Source organism: Sus scrofa, chromosome 1, assembly GCF_054392235.1.
Source record: "Sus scrofa isolate SSC_HxYL_T2T_F1_AM1 chromosome 1, Sscrofa_HxYL_maternal_Yorkshire_Landrace_v2.0, whole genome shotgun sequence".
Taxonomy (NCBI): Eukaryota; Metazoa; Chordata; class Mammalia; order Artiodactyla; family Suidae; genus Sus; species Sus scrofa.
Window position 1 is genome coordinate 159635985 of NC_139383.1, and position 26946 is coordinate 159662930.

A 26946-nucleotide genomic window follows, 5' to 3' on the forward strand; every position below is an offset into this window, starting at 1 on the left:
TATTACCAATACATGTCCATATTTTTGAGCTGTGCCCTGAATGAAGCTCTTTTCAACCATGGGGGGGAGTATCACTTTTTCTTGTGTTTTATAGATACTATTGATCTTTTGGAAGAACTGTTTTATAAATAACGTCACTCCCTTAGGGCCCCAGCTTCACACGATCTAGCACTTTGGACATCCCAACATGGGAGAAAAGCATAAAATCAGAGAAAAAGAACAGTGAAGAGAAGGGGAAAATCTATAGCAATTGCTACTGTCATCATGATGCTCTTGTGAACGCTTGCTGAAATGTAAAGTGACCTAAACCCTTGACCCGGTAACCAGGGTTTGGGATGAGTCCTGCAGAACCTGACAATGGGAGGCAAGGTCGTGTGCCTGGCGAGGCTGTGGGATCCATAGCAGGGGCTCCACCAGCACTTCAGGTCTCATACCGTAGCACTGTAGCTACTGCCCAGGGCTGAACTCATCCTTTATGGACAAAAGAAAAAGAAGAGGAAAAGAAAGAGAAAAAGTAATAATTGATTTGTCCTCTGTCTTACTTAATAATTGGCTATAAATGGACTTTGACTTTATCAAGAGAAGAGTCACAAGGACCCATCCTCCTTAGAACCTCCAGAGGGATTTGCCACAGATTCTGAAGGCGATTCCTAAAAGAGGATAAAGGCTATTTCTCCTCAGATTCAAAAGGCATGTTGCAAACCTGCCCAGCAGAGAAATCCTCCCACTGAGGTGAGGAGAGCGGTTGAGCAAGGTTAAAGCTCTAGCCCAGGGTTCCCAATTCACAGGTGGCAGAGTGGGATTGGGCCTGAGGTCCTTAACTAGATTATTTCAGCAAAGTGAAAATCACCCACACCCTCATTCAAGGGTGTTTATGTGGAGATGTGGCTTCTGTTGTCAGCGAACAAATCTGTGCCCTAAGTCTAAGGCGGGGGACAGTCTGGTGCCAAGGAAGACTGGCTTCCGGCTCCCAGGAGTCCCCCCCACCGTGAGAAGATGAAAGTTTGAAATCCCGGGATCTGAGCACGCAGCTAGGGGACAGCCCACACTCCCACCCGCACTGACACCTCACTTCTTTATTCCCCAAAAGACTATTCACTGATTTCTACGCCAAGTCAACCACAAATAAGTGCTTCTTCTGAGAGGTTTGCACCAGGCCAAGTGGGAGCAGAAAGGGGATTTAAACCAGATACGGTGGGGGGTGGGGGTCAGAGGTGACATCTCAAAGGAGCCCAGGCCCAGTCTGAAAGGGTGAGCAGGAACTGCCAAGACACAGAAAGGGCTGGGCACTTGGAGGAGGAGACGTGTGTAGGACAAGGCAGTGCGCCACCACCATAGGACTTGGGAACAATTAAAGGACAGGGGCTTAGGTTTGATTAGAGCAAAGCACGATGCAGGAAGGGAGGAGTGCTGACCAGAGCCGGAAGGGACAGCAAGAGGCAATCCGGGAGGGCAGGGCTGTCTGAGCTGTGAGTCTGACTACAGCCTCGAGGGCATTTCTGCTGCCTCCGCTTTGCTTCTGCCCGTCCTCCTGCCTAAAACGTTCTCTTCCTCCATCCCTTCTACCCCAGCTCACACTCATGCACAGCTCACCTCTGCCCCACCAGCTCTCAAGATCCACTGCAACATCCTGGAGCCATCCCCTCAATATGCAGCCTTTGGCTGCCCTGTCCTCTCTCCTTCCCTCACCACACCCTCACCCAAGGGACCACTCAGCTCCACTGGTCCCATCTGGTGAACATGACAAAACGCAGAGCAGTAACTCTCTCCTCCCCTCTCCCTCCCTCTTCCTCCTCTTTTTTCATCTTCTTCTTGGTCCAGCATGTCCAGCGTGGGCAGAGCATTTTAGGCAAAGATGTGCTTTCCTCCCCAGATTTGAAAAAGATGTGAAATAGGCTCATGTGTTCTTTCACTCAAGAATTAATCCACAGAACAAACATTTGTTGAGAATTTGTTAGGTGCAGGGCTGGGTGCTCAGCGCAGGGGTACAATGGCAGGCAAAGCAGAAATCTGCCTTCCCTGGCAGAGCTCACGAAAGAGTCAGGGAGAGAAATTTTAGGCAAAGAATCCCTCAAACACCCAAAAAAGTATGTGGCTTCCACCCACTGAGACACAACAGATGAATGTGGGCTAAGTATTTCTTAACAGTTCATTGAGTATCACCTGTGTACTAGGGATTATATTGGACATGGGCACTTAGCTCTAGCAAAGCCCATTTTGACAACACATCACTGCTGTAAACCCCACAGGATGCAGGCCTGACAACTTGCTCCATGCCATGCAGTTTCCAAGACAGCAACGTTTCATAACAGGGAAAAAGTCTGGACAATTCTCTGGTTATTTTCTACTTTGACATGTGCATCCTGGATTAGAAAGCTTTAAGAAAGAATTTTGGGAGAAAGGCATATCTAATATGCTAATGAAGTGGGGCCTTCAACTCTTCTAGATTGTGTTCAGGTCTAAAATTGGATATGACCCTGCCCTGCTCAGACTTAGTACCTTTTCTAGGGCTCTCCTAAACTACACACACCAACCCGTGTGCAAAGAATCACTTGGCCATCAAAATTCACTAGGAGTCATTTACTAACTCCAAATTTAAAAATTAGCCATTTGTTTGACTGACCTGGCTCACAAAGTGTGTGTGTGTGTGTGTGTGTGTGTGTGCACGTAAAGTGATTATATGTGTAAACATAGCCTACATATGTGCACTGAGAAGAAACAGGGGCATGCAGCCACGTGAAAGCACTTTCTACATTTTTATTTAACGTTTTACAAATAAAATTCTGAATGGAACAAACCAAAAGTCCTTTCAAAGGAGTTTTGAAATTGAGTAACTGCTCTGGCTGTCCGGAGAAGAAGAGGGAGAGGGAGCCTGTGGGACAGAATGGGAGGCTGGCCCTGACCTTGCAATTTGACCTTGAGTAAATTGTCTAACATCCTGTGCCTCGCTCTCACCCAATCTGTAAATCTGAGCTTAGCAATGACCCTTAGTTACCTCATGGCTATGCTGTGAAAAGAAATGAGGTAACACTTCTGAACTTAGAGGAAACCTGGAAAGGGTGCAGAAAAGAGTGACAAAGATGATTAAGAAGGAGCTGGGTTCCTCGAACAAAGGTTCAAAGACACAAAAGATAATTTAGGCTAAAAAAGGGGACACCAAGCAGTGATTTAATGATTGCCTTGCATTTAATATTATATTTGCATGTTGATCCTGTTCTCTTTCTCTCTTGCTCTCTCTCTGCCAGCCTAACAAACAGGAAGAAACCCTGTCCTTACCCATCACTCAACCCCTCCCACCTCAACCAAACTATTAGCCTCCTGACCTTGCTGGCCTCCAAGTTGAGGTTACCTCCTGGAAAGCTGCCTCCTCCACCACCTACACTCCTGCAACCTCTTGCAAGTCTGCTGACATTGATCTGAAAATTCCCAACCTTGTATCCAATTTCCAGGCTCCTGGGCCACCTAGAATTGTTAGAAGAAAATACACAATCATGCACACTTGTCAGATGACAGAATTCACATTGACCTGAGAGCAATCCTTATAGATTTCTCTCTACCCACGCCTGGGGTAGCTCCTTCAGCAATGGCCTGACCTCCAACTTCACTGAAAATATTCAGACCTTTAAGGCCACTGATACAAAGAGGAATCCAGAGAGAGGGCTGGGGACACAACATGAAATAAATACTAATGCAGTCAACCAGTGACCAACTCATTCCAAACCAGGGTGAGGATGAAAAACACCCAACCCAGAGCCTTTGCCAAAATCTCACACCTTAGATCCAGTGCCTTGAGCACTGCAAAAATTGCAAGAAGTCTGCCGCCAGCAAGAGATGTGGAAGAAGATGTAGAAACTGGTAGGAAACAGTAGAATTCGGCCTAGCACACAATTGTTTAAGAAATGTGCATCTCTGTCTCATCTCTGGTGCTGCAATTCTTGTCATGGAAACCATGAATGCTTCTGGAGGGGCTTGATCTGGATATTATCTCAGAGTTGCCAGCCAAGCAAAGCAAGCCATTATTCCTAGTCACTGTCATTCAATCACTCATCAATAATTATTATAAGCCTGGTGAAAGCTGACTGGCACGTGAATTGACATCAAAACTTGGCCTCCCACTGCGAATTCATCCGTGGAACATAGCTGCTTTCACAAAAAGGAAGGAGTGAGTGGGGCCTCTCATTAGGAATCATAAATCCAGATTCTTCAAACCAGCACCTCCGCCCACAGTAAATCATGCTTCTTAAATGTCCATGCCTTCAAGAATGGCATGCCCTTGTCCAAAAGCATGTTCCTGGCCCCCACGTGCAGACAAGCTGATCATAACAAGCACCCATGTGGTTCCAAGCCATTGAGAAGCCCTGTCATAGATGCCCATCCCGCTGGTGCATCCCTCTCCCTCAGTGCTGTGAATGTCAGTGAGAATATCTGTGAGTTCCTCTGGAGACAGGAAAAGTTACGTTAGAGAACAGAGGCCCCTAAACTCCACTGTTCTAAGGCTGTAATATCTGTGTTTCGCTGAGTTGAGAAAGTTACCTCCATCCTCCACCTCTTTCTTCACTTTTAGTCCTAATGGACTTTTCCAGAATGAGAGTCTGTACCACTATGTCAAGTCCTCCACCACGTCTGAGTCCTCTTAAGGATGTCCGGATTGCCAGAGCACTTTGAGGTCCCCAAACACCAGCCGACATCGAATGACAGCCACGCTGCCTAGTCTGTAAGATCAGGGCTCAGTCTTTTCATACAACACAAAGAATAAGGACCACCCACTGAAAAACAAAGCCAAAAAGAGTGCCTATTAAAAGCCATGCCCTAGGTTCAAGCAGGTAACTCACCTGAGGGGGTCACTTTTAAAGACATGTCGGGCTACCTTTTAAGAGGATTGTTGACAGGAATGGGTTAATCTCGTCACCTTGTCTGTTCTTGTTCCAGCCCCCAGGGTTGCCAAGGGGTAGATAAACCTGGTGCTGTTTCCCGGGTTTGGTTTCACCGTCTGTCAGAAGAGTGGGCCAATTTCATACCATTTTCCACTTTCATTACTGTCTCAAGGTTGTCACAAGAATTGATAAATTTCAGACTGTTTTTCTTGTCCTCATTACAATCTTAAGGTTGTCATGAGAATAAATTGATTTTGTGCCATTTTGAGTCCTCATTATCGTCTTTGTCACCAGAATGGCTTCATTTGGAGCCATTTTTGTTCCCGTAGCCATTTTCTTCATGAGAGAAGAGATTCTTTAACAGGAAGCAAGAGATCCCATTCTGGATGTTGGATTCGGAGCAGGAAGCTCTTCCTTGGAGAACTGAAGGATCTGGGAAGGAAGCACAGCCCTTCTGGTGAGGGATTCCCCACTGTGATTTTTGTGTGGCTGATGCGACTGTGGAAAACACACAAAAAGCAAAGCCTTGATGTTCAGTTACTGTTCCCTGCACTGTTTCCTCCTGTGGGGCAGAGAAGGTTCTAGATTGACTCTAGATGTCTTAAAGAGGGAGCAAACAGGTGGCCCAGAAAAGATGAGTGTAAGGAGGAAGGTTAGACACAGGAGGTGGGGCTCCAATTAGAAGCTTTGATGGGACTGAGCCCCTGAAGCTACAAGTACACAACTTTGTTACAGAAACTCCCCTGTTAGCAGTGAGAAGACACCACACATTTTCCAAACAGTCAACTGCCCAAGACACAGTCATGACCCCGAAATATGTTTCATGTCTCTTTGTGACAAATATTCAGATCCTAATGAATTCAAACCAGATGACAGCAAACAGGACCATCACCCTTAAAGCCTGGACTGGGAGCTCAGCATCTGAACACAGAGCAGAAACAAGTGGTTAAGAATATCACATGTTCAAAGCCATAGGAGGGCCACTTCTTGAGTTTGAAAAGCCTGCTGCATTAGAGACTCTCTGCAGTTAGAATTTATGAGAAGATCCAGTTGGTCAGTGGGCAAAGTCATGCAGATAAAGAAGCAGGAGTGAGTTTAGGGTCCTTTCATCCAGAGATGTTTTTGTTCATTTCCTGGGCCAAATTCAAATCAAGCAATCAGTTTTTACCTGCTTGCTTTTGGAGGGAGGATTTATAGGGCTACATGTGCAGCATACAGAAGTTCCCAGATGGCCAGCAAACACATGAAAAAATGCTCAACATCGCTGATTATAAGAGAAATGCAAATCAAAACTACCATGAGATATCACCTCACACCAGTCAGAATGGCCATCATTCATAAGTCCACAAATAACAAGTGCTGGAGAGGGGTGTGGAGAAAAGGGAACCCTCCTGCACTGCTGGTGGGAATGTAAACTGGTACAGCCACTATGGAGAACAGTTTGGAGATACCTTAGAAACCTATACATAGAACTTCCATATGATCCTGCAATCCCACTCTTGGGCATCTATCCGGACGAAACTCTACTTAAAAGAGACACATGCACCCGCATGTTCATTGCAGCACTATTCACAATAGCCAGGACGTGGAAACAACCCAAATGTCTATCAACAGATGATTGGATTCAGAAGAGGTGGTATATATACACAATGGAATACTACTCAGCCATAAAAAAGAATGACATAATGCCATTTGCAGCAACATGGATGGAACTAGAGAATCTCATTCTGAGTGAAATGAGCCAGAAAGACAAAGACAAATACCATATGATATCACTTATAACTGGAATCTAATATCCAGCACAAATGAACATCTCCTCAGAAAAGAAAATCATGGACTTGGAGAAGAGACTTGTGGCTGCCTGATGGGAGGGGGAGGGAGTGGGAGGGATCGGGAGCTTGGGCTTATCAGACACAACTTAGAATAGATTTACAAGGAGATCCTGCTGAATAGCATTGAGAACTATGTCTAGATACTCATGTTGCAACAGAACAAAGGGTGGGGGGAAAAACTGTAATTGTAATGTATACATGTAAGGATAACCTGACCCCCTTGCTGTACAGTGGGAAAAAAAAAAAAAGAAGTTCTCAGGATAGGGGTAGAATCTAAGCTGCAGCTACCTGCCCACACCACAGCCACAGCAATGCCAGATCCAAGCCCACCGAGCGAGGCCAGAGACTGAACCTGCATCCTCATGGATACTAGTCAGGTTCTTAACCCACTGAGACACAATGGGAACTCCCTGCTTGCTTGTTTATATAAAATACACCCATTGGTTGACTGATTAGACTACAGGGTACAAGCTGAAGAGACAGGAAGAAGATTATTTAGAAAAACTATGGACCAGGTAATATCTCCAAAGCTATGGGTTGAGGACTTCTGGGCTGCTCAGAGAGAGACGAGCTTCACAGCCTCTGATGGAGAAAGAGGAATTCGTAGCATGGACCTGTTCATACAGTCAGACCCAGATGCAAGATTTCAGTATAGATGGGGAATAGCCCAAATGTCTGTCAACTGGGAAGTGGATAAAGAGACATATTATATCTGTACAGTGGAATACTGTTCAGCCATGAAAAGGAATGGAGTCTGACACACACCACAACACAGATGAACTTCAAAAACCTCATGATAGTCACAAAGGACCACTTGTTGCATGATTTCCTTTATATGATATGTCCAGAATAGGCAAGTTCATAAAGAAGAGAATTAGAGTAGTGGTTGCCTGGGACTCTTGTAGGTCAGGCAACAAGAAGTGTGGAACAACTGCCAGTGGGAACAGAGTTTCTTTTGGGGTGATGGAAACATTCTGAAGTTAGGTGATGGTGATGATGGCAAAATTTTGTGGATTTTCTAAAATTCATTGAGTCGTATGCTTCAAATAGATGAACTTTACAGAATATAGAGTATACCTCAATAAAGCTTCTTTTTTACAGAGTAGCCCAGAGATTTGGAAATGTTTGTCCCAATGGGCTGCAGACATGGCGAAAGTAAAAGGGACTTTAGGAGGGAGAGGGAAAGAGTTGTGGGAATTGATGCGTCCATTTTGGTTTTTAAGTGAAAAAGAGCAGTCTCAAAAATGTTGATCCCGTGAAGACCTCAGAAGAAGGAAGTTGGATACTTGGTGAAATTCAGAAGTGCTTTATTGATAAATTGATGGGCAGTAGATGAAGAGGAAGACATAGGACAATGAAGTGTGATTAACATGAGAGCTGGTAGCCAGAAGGAAATACCAAGCCTGCTTCAGTTAGATCCACTGAAAGTTTTAGTGATTGAAAGAGCATCTTCTCCCTGGTGTTGAAGTGAATTCACCCCGTTTAAGCTGACTTGCAAGCTCCCAGCCTGGGCATCCTAGGGTCCGGTGCATGTGTTTTGAGGTGTTCAAGTTCTGCAATTTGGAGGTGCCGAAGGACAATTCTGTGAAGAGGAAGTACTACCTGTTAGCAGTGGGCAAGCTGAATGGAGGGCAAGAACCAAGCTCACCTCCCTTCATAAACCCCAAACAGGAAGCATGGGCTGAATCGAGAAGGGAGGGGTGATGTTCCCCTGTGGTTTCCCTGGCATGTGACCGTGTCTGGGCCCAGCTTGACAAGCAGCAAGGATGAGCACATGTGTTATAGGGCAGAACGTCCCTATTGCTGTAATAGGGCAGGGCTGCTGGGAACCAGGGTACCTTTGCAGGTGGCCAGGAAAGTGTTGAAGAACAGTCTTTGAAGGGCTGGGAGACCAAGGCCACATGTCATATAAGAAATCTGACCCAGAGGCACTCATCTTCCCAGCAGGTGCCCAGTCTGGCCCAGGACAGGAGTCATGGCGGCACCCTTCCCCCACCCCAAGCAGTCAGAAGCCCGGCCCCAAACCCCGACCCACAGTGGTTTCACTCCCAGAGCCCAGTGACCTCAGCATCCTTATTGCTTTTCATTAATCCCTCCAGGCAACTACACACCTTCAGGCACTCCCTTCAACAAATTGTTAGGCTCTCATGCTACCAAAGGGTCACGTGACTGGAGACAGAGACCAAAACACCTCCCCCCTTCACATTCTCCACAGAAGGATGCCTCCCATTTGCGGGGCGGGGGGGGGGGCACCCCATCCCCACCTTGTCTCCCAAGGAGGCTTGGCTTCTTTCTGTCTGGGCACAGGCCCCACCCCCAATTCAGCCCAAGGGGTGGTAACAAAAGCCAATCTGTGGCCCAGGAGGGGACGTGCTTATATCAGTGATGGATAAATCCCAGCTAGAAACACGGGTCCCTGACAACCTAATCACCCAAACCCTGTCAACTAACCCCTAATTTTGAAGCGAGTGGCTAATTCCCAGCAAATTGATTTATGCACTGTTTAAGGTTCGGCCAGTGGTGTTGTTCATCTGTTATTACCAGGAACTCAGCTCTGACTATTCATTCAGAGCATTGACACAACCCACTGCATCTCTCAAGAAAATCTCCTTTGTCAGCACATCTAGAATTTGCTAATTAAATCAACGATGACATTATTCACTTTCTCAAGAAAAAAAAAAAGGCTCATCCCCACCCCCAGCCAGCCTGCTCTTTCTCTCTCTCCCTTTTCTTCCTCTCCTCCTCTCCAATCCCAGGTTGCATAAGCACTGAGAATCTCGAAGTTTAGCCGGCCCTTCCTGGGCTCCTTTTGTCTGCCAACAACAGTAAATGGAGAGTGACATCCCTCTTCCCCATTCGGCACAGGCCAGTATGTGGGACGTGGCCACATAGGGGCCTTTAGGACACAGCGTGATGACCCCAAGCACCTCTGCATCTTGCTCACTGACTTCATCCCAGAGTGAGGGTTGCATTGAGTGATGGGGTGCCTGGTTGGTACCATTCTGACTGAAGCCAGCTCCCAAGGTGGGGAGCATAGGCTGGTCCCCAGAGTCCCTAATTATGGGTCTGTGGTATCTCTGCTTCCCTTTGGGCTCCATGTCCTAAGGATTTACAGCAGGGCTTGAATGACCTGTAGCACAGAAGTTTTCAGTCACATTTTTCTTATGCCAGAACTTTCTTTTTCAATTCACAGAAATTAAAAATTAAAATCAGTGAAAAGAGACTTAGAGGCTCTTCTGTTGTTTTAACGATGACCTAGAAAACCTTACCTCCTATACAGAAAAAGTAAGACGTGAGCGAAATCAGAGGCAGAATAATTCATCCTCAGAAGAGTATTGTTTCTGTAGTATGTTTTTTTAACAAGAACCTTTAATTTTGTATTTCATAGCAAGAAGTAAGGGTATTTTTTAAGATTTTTTTAATTGACTGTGAAGACCATGGTCAATTAACAGGAGATGCCAAGGGGCATGGCCCTGTGATATTGTGAAAAGTCAGTGTGGTTTATGGGGGCAACAGCTAGGTACCCACTGACCAGGGTGGAGAAATATTTCCACTGGAATTCACCTTCTCCACAGGCTCATCTGGAAACAGACCAGACATGAGCCTATTAAATTCACTCCTCTGGGGCAAGGTTTTGGCCTAAAATGCATACGTTACCTTGCAAGAGGTGATGTGTTTACAAACAAGTGGGACTTAAAACAACTAACCTGGTAACGGGCAGAGTCCAGCCAGGACTGGAAAGGAAGGAATTGGTTCATAAGTAGTAGCATTATTTAAAAGCCCAACAGGGGACACTGAGGCAGCCTGGAAATTTGCAAGAGCAGAAAGCAATACCCAGGAGGCCAGAGGGACAAGGGAGAGGTTGGTGGTTACAGAGCCCAGGGCAGAGTCAGCCCCCCGGGGGGCTGGAACCACAGAGGAGACCCAGCTCCCAGGCAGCGATGAAAAGGAGGACCAGAGCCTCCCCACCACCCCCTACCCTCCTCTGCCCTCCACCCCTACCGCCCAGTCTTCCTCCACCCCCCTGCCACCCCACCAAACCTGAGCCCAGGAAAAGCAGCCTGGAGACACATGACAAGCAGGGTGGGGCAGGTGAGGGACCCGGCAGCAGAGAAAAAGGACTTCAGCTCCCACATCGAGGATGTGTGACTGAGTCCGAATGGGGACCTCAACTTTGGGCCTCGAAGAATTCAAAAGGAACTGCCATGACTCTGAGTCTTAGAGGAAACATGTCAGGAAGGTATGGTGGACAATTTATTCCACCTCTCAGAGCCTCCCTTTTCCCTCATGTAAATGCGTGAGCAAGGTCCCCACAGGAGCAGGTGCTGACACCACTAGCCACACTAGGTTTTCTTTTCTCTCCTCCTAGCCATCTAGAATAATAACTGGACAGTCCCATAGGAGAAAAGTCCGTATGCTTTTGTCTCAGCCATGACCTGGCTACTCCTCCAGCAACAAGCAGCCAAGTTGTCATCTGGGGTAAATGAAAAACACAGCGCTCACACCATACACTTTGCACCCATGATTCCACCATACCCCACCTCGCCTGCCTGCAGGCCCTTCTTTCTATCCATTCACCCTGCAATTCAGGGCTCTGCCCGCTGGGCTGCAAGACAGCCCACAGTGCTGCCTGTAAATAAAGCTTTGTGGGAACACAGCCTTGTCCCTGCTCACCCTGCTACTGCAGCTGTGGCCACAGCTGAGAAATGCAACAGAAACTGTGAAGCCCAGGATCTGAAAAGTTCTCCTCTCCGGCCCTTTATAGGATAGGCTCACTGGCCCCCCACTTCCAATGAAGGCTCTAAATGAAGGTCTTCCCTTGGGAATGAGTAAATTTTACTCCGTCTCTATCCTTCTTGAAATCCCATCTCCAGGGTGATGTCCCAGCTTGAAAGTCAAAGGCAGGGGAGAAGTGGAATCCAAAATAGAGAACAGCTGGGGAGCTTCACAGAGAGTCAGACTGCAGAGGTTCATGAAAAGTGGGACCTTTCCCCGCAACAGCCAAGGAGACCTCAGGGCTGGCAGGTCCCCTCACAAGCAGTGGTGTGATAAGGCAGTTGCACATTTCATCATGAAGGCTGTTTCTTCCCTGTGTAAAAGTATAAAAGTCTATAAAAGTACAGAAAAGAAAGATGTGGACTCAGGCTGTGTCTATATGAAGCCCAACAGATGGCTGGCCAGGGAGAAGCGGTCTCCAAGGTCAGCCCACGTGCTGAGCAGGCCAGGTCCAAGGTGGCAGCACCCAGCCATCCCAGCCTCTGCCTGAGCATCCCGCCAGGGTGCAGACTCTGGCATCAATGAGCATAACTTCCTGGGAAATATTTGCACCGAATTCAAACCACAGTCTTGTTCCTCAGAAAGGTGCTGGCCTCTGTCGCCTGAAGTCTTCATTTCTGAACCTGGAGGAGGCTTTTCCTCAACCCACGTCTTACTCATCAACTCCCTCCCCCATCCAGCTTGTCATTTTGTTTAATGTTGCAAAACACGGCAATTTTTTAAAGCAGGGTCTGATTTTGCCAGGAGATGTCTAAACTTCAAGGAAATAATGGATGTAACAAAACACCGCTAAATATGACAGACAGCTTTGTTCTGCCAATGTGATTGGCTGATGCTGGAAACCAAATGCAAAACCGCCTGTGCCATTCTCAGAAAAGAGCATGTGTGACAGACTCCATCCAAAAACCCGCTGCTCACCTCACGGGGGGCAGCAGACTTCTGCGTCCCTTGTTGGGTGTGTTTGCTCCTCAGAGCTGGCCTTTTGAAACCCCGAGGTCCCTTCCAGCCTGCAGCCCAGGAAGATGGTCTCGCGTTAGAGAGAGGAAAGGACGCTATTTCATAATGCTACTGGATTCTTTGATTTGTGATATTCTTTGTGATGATATTTCAGAAAATCAAGTGGAGCCCAGGGCTTATTTTCAGGGAGAGGCCAAGTCAGCCTTTGGAAGACAGGTCACACTGGAACCCACAGCTCCAGAGTCCCGCACATCCAGGACCCGGTGGTTCATATGGCCAGGCCTCCATATGAGGTAGGAAGGCCCGGCCACTCACTCCTGATGGGGTGCAGGTCTAGAGAAACCAGGAAAGAGGCTCTCCAATAACAGGACAAATACTGCCCAACACCTCACTCGAGACGCACCCAGATGCAGGGAAATGCACACCGTGCGATCCTGAGAGTCTGAGGTGCTGGGTGTGTCAGGGGAGGTGGCCCAGAGGGTCTGCTGGAAACCAGAAGTCTTAACTAGAAGTGGGACTGCCAACTGGGAAAAGGAAACAAAAGGAAAATCCCAGCAAGCTCCTTTCTTTTTCAGAGGTGTCACTGCTGGAACCATCAAGAGCCATGTGGAAAGCAAGCTCTCAGCTTTGGGAGTCTCCAAGGGAACACGTCCACTGAACACACATCCCATAGTGAACTTTAGGGCTAAACTTGACCTCCCATGGAGGTTGAGTCCAGGGCACCACTTCGCACTGTGTGTCTGGTCAAGGAGGCATCTGCAGGCACAAACATGTAGATGTTACCTCTCTACAGTTATGTTACCTGTGGCCATGAACACTAATTTGAGGGCTATTTTCCCACTATTTTCTATTTTGCTGTTATTTGCTATTTTCTGCATTTCAGCATCTTGTGGGATGGACCATAAGGGATATGAGTCAAGTCTTGTGATGGGTCAAGTGACAGAAAGTGATGTCATTATTTCACCAGAGCAAATGTTAAAAGGAAAACTGGTATTGGGCAGCCTTGGCCAAATACTGGACAAAGACACCCATGAGGACTTGGTGCAAAACTGTAATACACATGGGAGTACCCATTCCAAATGGTTCCAAGTACCACCTTCAGTGAAACTACAGATACTGCAAGATTTGTTGATGACAACAAGAAACACTGGCCTTTTTGAGGTGGATTGGTTCTGCATCTTTCAACTAGAGCTTCATCAAAGAAGGGAGCTTGGGAGAAAAGTGAGGGGTGTGATTGGGGGCAGGAGGGAACAGGAAGACCAGACACCCTGCATCTCAGGAGATGGCAAGTTCCAGCACATCTGCCCAGCTGGCAGATGCTTAGAAGGCCTTCTTGTGGGTGTGCCTATTTTATATGAAATCAAGTTAACCTTCAACATAGTTCAACAAAGGGACACAGTCTTGTGATACGGCTGATAGCTGTATTTACACACCACAGTTAAGAATGAAACTTTGGCATCATGTTCTGCTGCAAGGGTTTCCAGGGCAAAGAGTGTTCATGGCCATCTCTGTGCAAATACGTCTGTCTGGAAATAGGACAGGACATTTCTCTATCATTTCCAAAGTTTTGACTTGAAGCTAAAAGGGAAGACTTTTTATCCCGGAGGCAGATTCCTTCTTGTCTGCCAGCATCCTCTATAATCTCTTCCAGGTTCAGCCCAGAGAAGATAAGGCCCTACTGTGTGCTATACATCTGCTCAGCAAGACAGTGTACACCTCCATGGACACTCCCAAGAAGAGCAGGGGGTGCCTCGCCATCACTGCTAGGCCTGATGCTGAGGTGTGGGGGAGGGACACAGAGAGACGCAGTGCCTGAAACTCCCTGCGGTGTCCTGTCTGAAATCATGGCTGGCTGGTTGGATGGAGACTTAAGGGCCCCTGATGGCTATTTTAAAGTATCCAAAGGGAGGCCTCAGGGAAGAGGAAGTGATCCCATGCCGTGGTTTTGGAAGGCAGAGCAACATCAGGGAGCAGATTTTGGTCAAGGTAGGCTCTCCTAATGATTGGAACTATCTAAAAATTGAAAGGGATTCCTGTGAGACAGTGAGTTCTCTGTCACTGGATGTATTCAAGCAAAAGTTGAATAATGTTTAAAGGACATATCAGGCACAGGGGGTTGGACAGATGCTATGGCCCCTCCCACATTAGGGTGCCATTATCCTGGAAGCCCCACAGAACTCTCATGATTTCCTAGAGCTGCCACATCACAGTACCAAGAACTGCAGGCTTAAACTACAGAAATGTGTGGTCTCACTGTTCTGGAGACCAGCACCCAAGATCACTGTGTTGGCAGAGTGGCTGGTGGTTTGCTGGAAATTCCTTGGATGGATCAGCACCTCCCTGATCTCTGCTTCCTCTTCAGATGGCATTCTCCCCATGCATATCTGTGTCCTAATCCCCTTTCTTATTGAGACACTCATCATTGGATTTGGGCCACCCCCATGACCTCATTTCAACCTGGTGATGTCCGTAAAGATCCTGCCACCAAATAAGATCTCATCCTGAGGACCTGGAGGTTGAGACTTCAACATGTGTATTCATAGGCACAATTCAACCCAGCCCCAAAAACCTGTTAGGTAACTATGTTTCAACCTGTAGTTGACCCTAGAGAGCCAAAATTGTTCAAACCTGCGGCAATGGCTGACACAAGATTAAACTTTTTCATAGGAACGTCACAAGCCAAGAAACAAGACAGTTTCCATTCCAAGTGCATCACTTAAGTTCCAAGAATTAAGGATTTTCCTGCAGTTCATTGCATGTGATGTGCGCGACAGCTCCCAAACCCATCACCATCACAGCTGCTTCGAAAAAACTTCAAAGGAGCACCTGCAAATCAATGCTGGGCTCCAGGTCCCTGAGTTCATGTTTCTGGGCAATTCACTTGGGCTTCTACATACGCCCACGGAGCTCATCCAGCGCTCAGTGTCGGCTTTTGTGGTTTATCCTCACGTGCATGGCCAGCTGTCATGTTTCTTCTAGTCCACAGGGGATGCCCCGACACCTTGATTGGTTTCAATGTAAGCTCAGTGAAGCCAGTTTATCCAGAGTCTTGTTGGACACATGGTGTGTGGGTTGCACTGGTCCCCAAGGAACTATGTCCACCTCTTATATCCCGAGAGCTGGGATGTGACCTTACTTGTTACCAAGGCTTTTGCAGGAGTGATCAGATTAAGATGAGGTCCTACTGCATCTGAGGGGCCCTAATCCAAATCCTTAGGACTGCTGTCCTTACAGGAACAGGAGAAAAGACGGACACACAGGGACTATAGTCAGAGCAACGCATCTCCAAGCCAAGGAAAACCAGCATCCCCAGAAGCTAAGAGAATGGCATGGACTCATCCTTCCCAGGAGCCTCAGACAGAGGATGGCCCCACCAATACCTTGATTTAGGGCTTTGAGTCTATGAAACCATGAGAAATTAAATTTCTGTCATTTTAGGCTACCTAGTTTGCAGTACTTTTTTACAACAGCCCTAGGAAACAAACGCACTTGGAATATATGCACTATATTTTGTTGTAATAATAATAATATGAATAAGGATAAAATGGTCAACGGATACTTGCTGAATAAGTGCATCCATCACTATCCCCATTCTACAGAAGAGAGAAGAGAAAACCATGGAACAGGCAGGTTAAAATAACCGGGTCAATTCCAGACCAGTATACAAGGAGAAAACTTGAATTAGAGGAAAGTCTATGTGACAGAAGACCCCACACTGTTTTCCACAATATTTACCTCAAGACAAGATACGCATACATCTTACAAACAACAGAGATTTATCCCAAAGCTCTAGACAGAGATAGCAGGGACCCTTTGCCAAAAATCTTAGCACTCTCCATTTTGGAATGATGTGCAAAATTGTCATTTGGAATTTGTCTTTGATTTCACCCAGAAATATTGACACACATGCTGTTGTGACAAGGCAAAACAGCCATCATGTGTAGTTTCTCATGAATCCAGAAATTAAATTTAACTGCATTTGCTGTAATTCATCCAAAATTTAAAATAAATATGAAAAGCATTGCTTTTTCCAAAGCTAGTCATCTCAGTGTACATGCAATTTAGATGTTTAAACATGTCATAACTGGATCTATGTCCATACCTTATGCTGTTATAGAAACAATGTTCCTAAAGTATCTACTTCAGTAATAAAAAAAAAAAAATCCGGCTTAAAAATACTATATTAATAAGCATTTATCAATTCTTATCAAGCAGCAAAGGGAAACATATTGTCTCGTCTTATCTTACATGGGCTGGAATACATAAATTCATATTACAAACTGCTTCATTTGTCTTCCTTTCTTCTTCTTGTTTTTCCCTCCATGCAAATACATGCTGTGGAAGGGGTTTGCTATGTATTAACCAAGGTTTTTCACCTTGGGCACCATTGCTATCTGGGGCCAGTCCCTTCTTATTGTGGGGGCTGTCCTGTGCCTTGCAGGCTGATTAGCAGTGCTCCTGGTCTCCACCAGCTATATGCCCGTAAGGTAGCCCTCTGCCCCCAACATATCCAGACATTGCCACGTGTTAAGGAAGGGGCAGGTCACACCCGCCTAGAAGCCATTGCAATGGATAGGTCACATTTCCGAATCTTTCTGGTGTTATGTTGAAAGATCCTGAGGACTGAGCCTGGGATGGAGCCATATGCAAATAAGAACTCAGCAAAAAAAACCTGGAAGAATGAACAAATAGTGTATTGTCCAGCAAGTTCAACATCTCTCCCTCTCAGAACTCGGCCATCTCCAGGCCACCTCCTGGGGCTGGGCCCTTCTGCAGGGTGACCTTGTCCCCTCACCCCTGGAGAGCAGCCTCTATTTTCTTCCCACAGTTCCCAGCATCCTCACTGGGATGCTTCCCATATGCCGTCTCCCTCAGAGGCCCCAGGGTTCACTTGAAGTGCGGGTCTGAGGAATAAGTGTTCCCTCCGAAGGGCTCCTGAGAAACCAAAATAGTCCAACCGGTAGTGGCAAAAACGATGTCCACTGTCAGGCACCCCTGTGAAGTCCCTCGGAAGTACTTTGTAAGGGCACTTTACCGTCCTGCCCCTTGCCCGCTGCTTTCCTGTCCATGAAGGATGGACACCGCAGGCCTGGTCACCAATAAGTACCGGCTATGCCGAAACACCGCCCCTTGTGTGAGGGTGGTGTGGTGATTGCTGAGCACTTGGACAGTAAGGACCTCACCAGACACACAGTAGGTGCTATACAAATATTTGGAGCATAAATGAGTAAATGAATCATGGAATGTGGGAATAGAAAAACAGCCTTTAGATGACAGCAGAAATGGAAGAGCTCTGTTGTGGCCTGATTCAACCACCTGTGGTGGCTGTGGTCCATGCAGGTGGCTCTCAGCGATGGAGACAATGCCGGTGCACCGAGGGGAGGGCAAGGACCAAACCAAGGCAGAAGGACCTGAAAGGGACTCAGGAGAGAGGACTCGGCCTTTGGGACAATCGTTTCTCCAAGGTCTCCCTGCAGTGACAGGAGTTGGACTCGGTCTGGATGGTCCCTCAGCACGGAGCAAAGGCATGTCCTAGGCGTGCTTAGGCATCCTCAGCCATCCACAGCCCAGCCTTGCTTAACACCCACCTGGCCACTCAGGAGACACTTTGCTCCAGCCTCCTTCGAAATTGCATGGATAGCGAGGACCTCCTGTTTGGCGAGTGAGTGAGTCTCCCCACGCTCGGATAAATGTTGAAAATATCACATGCTGCTTATTGAACACACACTTTGCCAAAGGAGGCTGGCTACTCGCTGGTTTTGTTAAGCTGTGAGTACTTGAATTCAATACAGAACATATTGCCTCTTGAAACACAGTAGAGAAAGCCATTTTCGCCAGAGCCTGCTCTTCTGAGTCAGCCATTCGGAAGTTGCCTTTTGAAGCTGCGTTTCAAATGACACCTTGGTTTAGGGGAGCCTGAGGTTTCAGGATGCATTTATCTCCTCTTTGATGACCATTGATCATCCCATAACAAGACTGGTTTACTTTTATGTTTGATTTCCTATTTCAAATGGTGGGAGACAGCTTTACCACTGCCAAGCTTCCTAAAAGCAAGTCTGCGGTTGCAGCAACCATGCACCTTCTTGATTTTTGCTGCAAATTCCAGTGAATGAATTAAGCCAGGGTCCCCTGGGGTGAAACCTCCCCCTTGTCCCTGGCCTGGCTGCTGGGGAGCTCACTGAGCCCTAAGGTGAAGGAGGGGCCTGAGGTGGGAGCAAAGTCAGTTAGTTTATGTCCATGAATCATGTGGCAAGGTGACGGCTTTGGGACCATTGCTAAGGTTTTCATCTTTTGATAGAGCTCATGTTTACCGTGGGTTCTTGGACCCTGCTGGCTGAACCCTCATGCCTTATTCCACCCAGAGCTTATTTATACTTTCTTGCTTCATTTTAAAGGTATCCACATGATTTCCCACCGCCTCAGTTGTCTGCCTGCACCAGGATTCCGCTGGGCACGAGTGTCTTGTTTGAATGATTTTTGTAACACTTGCCATTCAACTAGGCAAATGCCCTTTTAAAAGGCAAAGCAAATTCTCTCTTGGATCAACTGGGGGCAAAACACAACATGGAAAATTCCAGTTATCACTTAAAAAGAAGCTATTCCTAAAAAAGTTCCATTCTGCCATTTGAATTAATGCCCCTGGGGAAAAGCCGAAGCAGGAGAATACACAGCTCATTATTATTTGTGTAGATTATGCAAACTTTGCCTTTGAAAAAACAATGACTAAGTTGCAGAGGATCAGGGAGAGAATTTGGACTGTATTTAAGTGAGAAGGATTAGCTAGCAGGATGTTGATTTATAAATGGCAACAACCGATTCCTTATATTCTCCACTGCAATCCTGTCTCCTACACAGTAATTCCCAATGTTCTCTTTTGAAAGCCCTTGGAACTCAGTTAGCCCCGAGGTATAATGTCTGATAATATAACTACTGCTTCTGTCACTGCGTTTTGTACAAACGCATTATATGTGGCCCAGAATGGTAAAGATTTATGTATGGGTATGGAAAATAAAAATCAGCATTGATTAAAAGCCCCAGATAGACCATCCAATACAGCCCAAAGAACATCAGTTATTTTGCATTTTGACATGGCGATTGATAACTCATAAATGCAAGCAGGAATGACAAATGCGGATGGAAACTGGCTTTGACAAAAACGATAACAGTATCAGTCTCCAGGGGCGATGGAGGTATAAGCAGGAACTGTTTAAAATATTTAATCATTTTATGAAGGCTGCAAGATGCTGTTTGACCCTGAAGGAGTGTGAATGTCACATGGATCAGAAATTGCCAAGTCTTTGAAGTGAAATAAAAAAATGGTGTTATTATAGATCCTTCTTGACATCCTATCATTTTTGTATAGGATTAAAAATATGTATACAAAGCACTAGATAAAGGACTCAGCAAAGGATGTCTTGGTTGAAGGAAAAGAAAGTCAAGACATACTGGTTGTGAAATTTTCCTTCAAAATCCCGAAGCATCTCTTTTATTTGCTTCCGAATGGCCAGAAAAGAGCCAAGAGCTCCCAATAAAAAAGATGCCTTTGGATTTTAAATAAAGGGTAAATTACCCTTTACTTGTGTTACCGTGGGTCCAGCAGCTGGAATTTTTATCTCTTTCCTCCCATGTTCTCCGCCTCACTAGGGCATTGTGTCTGAGATGCATGTTTATATATGGGCAGCCATACAGGACAGAGGTGGCTATAAATAAGCACCGGGTGTATTTACACACCTGGGCAGGAGGGGTTTTATTTGGTCCTCAGTGAATTGGTAATCTTCGTTCTTATCTGCCGTGCTGCTCAAACTCCTCCCGGCCGCCAGCATCTGGTGTTTCAGAGGATGCCCAGGTGACCAAGTGCTGGTGGATTCTTAGCAAGCATTCCGCCCCACCCCCACCCCCCACCAGGGCTTAAGCATCCCCATCCTCACCCTGGGGACCAGCATCCTTCCTGCTTCATCTGCTGGCAGCAAGTGAAAGCTCAGCCTCCCTATCCTCCTGCATTTCTGCAATCCTCTTCTCCTTTCCCCCACCCTGAACTTCCGCTTCCTAATTTAGGGGGTTTTTTTGGGGGGTGAGGGGCTGCACCTGCGGCATATGGAGGTTCCCAGGCTAGGGGTCTAATCAGAGCTACAGCTGCCGGCGACAGCCACAGTAACGCCAGATCCAAGCCTCATCTCTGACCTATACCACAGCTCACAGCCACTCCAGATCCTTAACCCACTGATTGAGGCCAGGGATTGAACCGCATCCTCTTGGATACTGGTCAGATTCTTAGCCTATTGAGCCACAACAGGAACCCCTTCTCTTCCTAATTTAGTCTTGTCTGTTGCATGCAGGTGTTAGGAATTTTTTTTTTCCAGGATCTTCTTACCCTCTCTGGTCTGGGGACAGTGTGCTGGTGTTCCGTTGTTGGGATATATTTCCTGATCATTTGGAGCTGTTCTGGTGGCCAGGAGTCAATGAAGCTTGGCCAGCAAGTCCCATCCCCAGGCAGGAGCTCCAGGTGTGCAGATACTGCAGGCAGGGAGGGAGTGATCCCTCTCTGCTCAGGGGTCAGTCCTCCCCGGCTGTGTGAACGTTTTCCTACCAGCCTGTGTCCGTCCAGGAAGAAGGTTTGCTTGTGCGGGAGGAGAATCAAGGCCTGAGTGAGGCTTGCGAGCTCCTCTGATGACAATCACCCCATCCCTCTGGCCTGCATCCAGCAGCCGCGAGCACCCTTGCTCACACTCACACACACACACACTCACAGTCCTGAGCCCTGGTGTCCAAAAGCCAGGAAATAAAGGGGGAAGGATGTCCCCAGGGCTTTGTCCCCAGGAACTGTGTTCATCTACTTGTCATACTTAGCCTGCTTGTACCTGACAGGACACGGGAATATGACAACAGGAAGTGTCTCTGTCCCCAAGAAATGCCACCTGCACTGCAGCCCTTCTCACTGCACCCTCCGGGGACCTGGAGCCACAGCAAAAACAGTGCAGTCTCCCTCCCGGACCCACCAGCCCCAGACCCTGGGACGCTCCGAGCTGCAGGTCCCCTGGAGGATAGCACTGCCAGGCACTCAAGGAGCTGCCCTGGCCATGACATCCTTGGGGTCTTGGGAACTGCAGGAAATCACAAGATGCTGCCCCCCACCCTCCAAGAACTGAGAGAAATCCTGCAGAGAGACGAGCAGGAAGGCCCCTCAGGTCAGGTGCTCCTCACCTTGATCAACCTGATGCTCTCTGCATCACACCTGGACGCACCACCTGGCCTCACCCCTGCCTCCTGCACCCCCATCTCTTCCCCTGGGCCCTGTATCTCTGAGGTCTGGCACTGGTCTTCCTGAATTCTTCTATCCATTGCAGTAAACTGCTTCTTTTGAGTCCTATGTTGAGGGACCTCTTCGGGCTGTGAATCATTAAGAGGAGACGTCTTTATGCCCACTCTGCACAAGGGCACCATGCATAGGACTGAGGGTAACTATGACCAAGGGGTAACCATGACAAGAATGGTGATGCGGCACGGCCCCACCAGCTGCCTGCTGCCCATCCCAGGCTCAGGGCATCACCCGCACTAATTCATCCAGCGCTCACAGTAATTTCTGCGGAGGTGCTTCTGTTGCTCCATTACAGAGCTCTGAAGGGAAATTAACTTATTCAGGGTTCAGACTTGGTAAACGAGGGAGCCCTGACTGGAGCCCAGGCAACCTAGCTCCAAAGCCCTGGTCCCCGCATCTGTGCCTTCTTGTCGCTAATCAATGAGTGAGGAGAGCAAAGCCACCTGCTTGTCCAGAACCCAGATAATCACCACCCTGCTACGCTGAATAATGCCCCCTAAAGATGTCCAGGTCCTCATCCTGGGAATCTTGAAATAGGGAGTATTGTGGGTTGTGTGGTGTCTCCACAAAATATACGTTCACCTCCTCATTCCCCATTCCTGTGAATGTGCCCTTATTTAGAAAAAGCGTCTCTGCAGATGAAATTAACTTAGGAGGCGGTCAGTCGTATTGGGGTAGGTGGGCTCTAAATGCGATTAGAGAATAGACTTGTGGTTGCTGGGGGCGGGGAGGTGGGGGTGGCGGGATAGATGGGAAGTTTGGGGTTAGTAGATGCAAACTATTCCATTTAGAATGGATAAGCAATGAAGTCCTGTACAGCGCAGGGAACTATATCCAATCTCCTGGGATAGACCACGATGGAAAAGAATATTGAAAAAAAAAATGTATATATTTATATGACTGGGTCACTTTGTTGTACCACAGAAATTGGCACAATGGTGTAAATCAACTATACTTTTTTAAAAAAAAAGATTTAAAAGGAGAAGAAGAGAAGAGAATACAGAGATGCACAGAGGGAAGCTGGCCGTGTGACAGCCGCTGAGACTGGAGGGATGTGGCTGCGGGACAAGGAGGGCCTAACTTGCTGGCCACCAGCAGGAGCTGGACGGTGCCAGAACAGATTCTGCTTCCAGGAGGAACCAACCCTGCAACACTGGATTCCAGACTCCTGGCCTCCAGAGCTCTGAAGCAGTAGATTTCTGTGGCTTTAAGCCTCCCCACCCCCACTTGTGATCATTTGTTATGACAGACACAGGGCACTGATGCAGCTGCCATTGACTGAGTGTTGTCCATGCCTGAGATACACACCAAGTATCTCAGCTGTGTTATTAACTAGTCCTTCATCTGTCCTTGGAAGCCAATTATATCACTCCCATTTTGCAGAGGAGTCAAGCAAGGCCAGGTGGGAAAATACACCTGGGGTCAGGTTCCACCACCAGGAAGGGACGGAGATGGGGTTTGGAAACAGGTCTGCAGACTAGTGTCACCACACTCTCAGCCTCTCTCCCTACAAAGCACCCCAACCTGGTCCACATCCCCTGCCCCCAGACCCTGTTTCCAGCGCCAAAGTTCCACAGAAGCTGCTGAATTGGCACAGAAGCCTCAGCCTGGCTTCCATGGCATTTAAGAACCTGACCCACCCATCCTTCCAACCTCATCTGCCAGAATTTCCCTGGTGCCCTTGTTCCCGCCGCTTAAGCCTGCTTCCCATCCCCTCCTCAAGCCTCCGTGCAGGCAGCCCCTGACCCAGAATAACCGTCCCCTTCCTTTCTCCCCCTTAAGGGAAAATTCTAGATCTATGAAGAGGTTTCCTTTATTTGAGATGATGCCAGTATCTCCTTCCTCTGAATTCCTGCTTGACTTGGCACACAGATTCGTGTAACTCTTTATTGATTCATACGTTAGCTTTGTCTTCCCTAGATTTAAATATCTTGAGAATACAAAGAAAAAAAAAAAGGTAAAGATCTCTCTCCTCAAGAAGCTTATAGTTCAACAGAGGAGATACAATTTCTTAACAAAACAATCAACAACAATCATCATCACTGGATTTAATATGAAGGCAGCTGTTCCACATTGAGAACACGAGACCGGAAGTCAAGAAGACTTGGTTCTGTACCCTTTGGGACAGCTCTCCACTTAGCCAGGGCCTGCTCGTTAAGGACAAAGTAGCTATTGGGGTCGATGACCTCTAATGTCTCCCCCACCGACTCTGACATCCCCTCGTCCAGAGCTGGCACCAAGATGGGCCCCCAACCACAGACACCTTTCCCCACCCAAGTGTCCTGCCAGAGACCGTGTGAGTCATGTCTCCACAGGAGCACCGGGCTACAGGTTATTAATCATCCTGAAAACCTGGGTCATGGATAAATCTGATCCAGGGAAGCCCTCCTTGCCACCAAGGTTTGTTGGCATGGGGAACTTGAAAGCTGTCCCTGACTTCTGCTACTTTGGCAGGATACAGACAAACAAGGGCCTCTGGTCCAAGGAACTGTACAACAAAACCAAAAAGCCAGTGCACATCTTGGCCAGACTTTGAGGGTCTGGCGTAGGCACAGGAGCAAGTTCTAGACCAAGAGAGGGGCCTTTGGGGGCACAGATCACTCCTGTGAACCTGCAAACCCTGGACTTTACAATTAGTTTCCGAGAATACTTATCTGCAGTAGCTTAGTGCTCTGTTTAACTCCACACACAAGGTCACGAGTAATGTGGTCTCAGGGTACAGAGCACCAGCTCGGCATCACCATGGCAGTGTGACATTCTGACCAAGAGGGGCTGAAGCCCACAAAGGATGGGGTGACTCAGCTGAGAAATAAATGCTGTGCTGCCTCCAAGGAAGATACCCCATCATTGGTGACAGGCCCCACATACTGCAATCAAATATTCCCCTTAAATGCCCATTCTGGCTATAGCTACACACAGAAGCAGCAGCAGAAGAGATGTGAAAATAGTTCTTATTCTTACGTCAGGTCAAGCTAATGAGAGGTCCTGTCTCCAAGTTGATACCACTCAGAGTTGCGAGCTGACCTCCCTCCTTGGCTGCTGGGTCCAGATGGAGGACTCTGGGGGGCAGAACAGAAGTGCTAAGCATCTGGTCCCAGGACACTGCCTCCCTTGAACCCTGATGGAGTCTTACACATGCTCGGCCCATAGCACCCTGGAGCAGCTTTCTGACTATTAGAGCTGTCGTGTCTTGTTCCTGTTAATACTGTTATTATTTTTCTCTATATTAAGTCATTTGCATGAAAGTCTTTTATTTTAGAGTGAGAGGTTTATACAGTTCAACAGCACTGGTTAGAAAGTGTAATGTTGGAGTTCCCATCGTGGCGCAGTGGAAACGAATCCAACTAGGAACCATGAGGTTGCGGGTTCAATCCCTAGCCTCGCTCAGTGGGTTAAGGATCCGGTGTTGCCATGAGCTGTGGTGTTGGTCACAGATGTGGCTCGGATCCCTTGTTGCTGTGGCTCTGGCGTAGGCCAGCAGTAACAGCTCCGATTAGACCCCTAGCCTGGGAACTTCCATATGCCGTGAGTGCGGCCCTAGAAAAGATAAAAAAAAAAAAAAAAAAAAGTGTAATGTTGCAGCACTTCCCAGTAGAACTTTCTGCGGTCATGGAAATGGTCTAGAATCTGTGCTATCCACTGTGGTAGCCACTTAGCCACAGTGGTTACTGGGCACTGAACATGTGGCCAGTGTGACTGTGGGATTGATTGTGAATTTGATTTCATTGACATGTATTTGAATTTAACATTTAAAAATGTGACTAGTGGCTGTCATATTGGACAAAGTAGGCCATGTTTCCTCACTCATTTCTGATTTCACTTTGTCATAGATTTCATGAGCATTTACTGGGTGCTTGCAGCATTCTAGCCTAGTGACAAAATATAGAGACATGAGCATGAACAAGGGGCAAGAAAAACATTACAATGGACTGCAAGCACCCATTGGCAGCATAGTGTTAAGGAGATAGCAGATATGCAGGATGGCAAGATACACGTTTGTTATTAGTCCAACAGCACTGTTTGCAAGTCCAGGGCTGACGCATGCGGTATATTCATCTCACTTAATGCACACAATGAGCAATGAGATTGGCTTTGTACAGATGAAGAAACTGAAATTCAGATACCCCCCCAAAAGGGTAAATAATGTGATGAGGGTTTGGAGATGTTAAGGGACAGAACCAGGGTGTGAACTCAAATTAAATAGGATTTTCCCAGAGGAGATAAAACCTGGCCTGATTCTCATTGGGTTGGGTTTGATCCAGGTCAGAGATTGCAGAGTGTTGGAGGGCCAGGGGATGGGAAGGAGAGCAGGAGAATATGGGGACAAGCACCCTAGAAGGGGCGACATGTGCAAAACAGAGTTCTAAGACGGGCTGGGGTGGGGGGGTTTGGAGGGGAGAAGTTCCGAGAAGGAAGAGGGCAGCAGGTTTCTCAGGTGTGGGTGCTGAGGGGACTCAGGGGTCACCATGGAGCTCACAGACCCAGCAACGATGCACGGAGGAGAACTGAATGCCCAGCGTTGGGAAGTCCGCCCTGCTGGCACCATCAAGGACGTGGGTGTGGGGACACAGGGGGGTGATTGGAGGAGGGCCTGACCTAGCTCAGAGGAGATGGGAGGGGTGAAGGATACCAAGGGAGGGCACCAGGACAGGTGCCCGGGTTTCCAGCCTGAGCGACAGGCGGCAAACGCTGCAGTCACATGCTTTCTTCCCCAGTCTGAGGCTGCTCCCTAAGTAACCCAATCCAGGCCATTCCCTATGGAATGTCTTCTTCTAAGGCCGCCGATCCCAAACCCTCCCTTCCCTTAAAGAAAGAACCAGAACTTTCCTAGAGTTTCCTTCCAGAAGGGGCTTCACAAACTCTCACTTGGCTCAAAGCCTCAAGCTCCAATTTATTTGCTTATCCCATTTACCAGGAGAGAAAAAGTAAATCTTTAAAACTTTGTGCACACAGACCCAATATAAGAATAATTATTTACTTATAAATTGTAGACATGTGCCACTATAGTATATCTATTATGATCTACAAGAAATAAATATAAAATAAGATTACATAAGTAATATTTTAAACTATTTTTAGAGTTCCTTTGTGGCCTAATTGTTAAGGATTTAGCACTGTTACTGCTATGGCTTGGGCTTGATCCCTGGCCTGGGAATTCTTGCATGCCTCCATAGGCACAAGCGAAACAAAA

The 26946-nt window shown here is 47.3% G+C and overlaps 1 long non-coding RNA gene across 2 annotated transcripts in view; it reads right to left on the reverse strand.

The window, feature by feature from the left end:
- LOC106509048 (uncharacterized) overlaps nt 1–26946 on the reverse strand; it is a 68680-nt gene that overhangs the window by 27572 nt on the left and 14162 nt on the right. Inside the window, exon 3 of one of the 2 annotated variants that reach the window (XR_002345842.2) lies at nt 8105–8288. The exons of the other annotated variant lie outside the window; for it this stretch is intronic. This is a non-coding gene — a long non-coding RNA (uncharacterized LOC106509048). The remainder of the gene's footprint in view (nt 1–8104; nt 8289–26946) is intronic. 2 annotated transcript variants of the gene reach the window in all.